The sequence below is a fragment of the Phyllostomus hastatus genome, unplaced genomic scaffold (assembly GCF_019186645.2).
Source record: "Phyllostomus hastatus isolate PE091 unplaced genomic scaffold, TTU_PhHast_1.1 phas_scaffold_501, whole genome shotgun sequence".
In the NCBI taxonomy this organism is placed as follows: Eukaryota; Metazoa; Chordata; class Mammalia; order Chiroptera; family Phyllostomidae; genus Phyllostomus; species Phyllostomus hastatus.
The window spans coordinates 38061422-38063040 of record NW_025334033.1 but is presented as its reverse complement, the minus strand read 5'-3'; positions in this window follow the sequence as shown (position 1 = coordinate 38063040).

Here is a 1619-nt window from a genome sequence, read left to right as displayed (position 1 = left end):
ATGGCTTTGATCAAAAGAACATTTATAGAATATTGAATATGAAATTTGTGGATATAAATTTTATTAAAATTCTGAGATATTTAGTAAATACTTTAATATTAATACATACTTAACTTTAATCAGTGAAGACATGTATCCTCAAAACATTTTAATATTTTGATTTTTCTGTAAAGGATATTATATAAAAGTATAAAGGCCCCATGGACAGAAACAAGGGGGGGTGGGAACAGGAGGGAGGTGGGGAGGGCTGGGGGTGGTCTGGGTTGGGGGTAAAAGGCAGAAAACTACTTGAACAACAATTAGAATTTAAAAAAAAGTAAGTGGTAGTGACATGTAGCTACAGGATACACATTTACTTCAAGTGCATGTAGAAATTTACAAAACTGATTATGTGCTAGACTGTAATGTCCTAACAGTTTTCAAAAATTAGAAATTATTCAGAGTGTGTACAGTGACTAGTGGAATTAAGCTGGAATTCCAGCTTAATAAAAGTTTACTAAAATGCTTTCTTACAATCAGAAATAAACAATTTCTAAGTAACTCAGAAGTAAAAAAAAATTACAATAGAAATTATAAAATATTTGAACCGAATGGTGAAAATATAGCTCATCAAAACTGGTGGGCTGCAGGTAAAGTAATGCATAGGGAAAAATTTAAAGCCTTAAATATTTTGGAAAAGAAGCAAAGGTGAAAACAATTATCTAAATATTAACTTTAAAAGGTTAGAATAAAGTATCAAACACATAGAAAGGAAAGAAGGGAAAGAATGAAATATAAAATGTACAGGAGAGAGGCTCAGTAAAAGCAAAAGTTTCATATCCCACATATGAGTGAAATAATATGGTTCTTGACTTTTTCTCTCTGACTTGTTTTGCTTAGCATGATATATTCTCAAAATCCATCCACGTTGTTGCAAATGGCAGTATTTTATCGTATGGCTGAGTAGTATATACAGCTGAAAGCGACAAGTGAACAAACAAGACAGACAAGTAAAATTCACAGACACAGACAACATTAGGGTGATGACCAGTGGGAAGGTGATGGGGGTAGCAAACGATAAAGGGGGTCAAATACGGTGTGGAACAAGATTTGACTTTGGGTGGTGAACATGCAATGTAATATTCACATGTATACCATACATAGAGTTGTACACTTAAAACCTGTGTAATTAACAGATAACATCCTAATAAATTTAGCAATGAAAAAGTTGGAAAAGACTAATGAAACTGATGGACCTCTGCAAGAACTGATCAGAAAAAAGCATAGCCCTGGCTGGCGTAGCTCAGTGGATTGAGTGCGGGCTGCAAACCAAAGTGTCTCAGGTTCGATTCCCAGTCAGGGTACATGCCTGGGTTGCAGGCCTTGGCCCCCAGCAACCGCACATTGATGTTTCTCTCTCTCTCTTTTTCCCTCCCTTCTCTCTCTAAAAAATAAATAAATAAAATCTTAAAAAAAAAAGAAAAAAGCATAAACAACCAGTGTCAGAAAAGGGAAACTTCTATATTTACAGACATTAAAAAGAAAACAAAAGGTTAATATGACCAACTGTTTGCCAACACTTTAAAAATTAGATTAAGTGCTTCAAACAATCTTAATAACAGTGATATAAAATAGAAAAC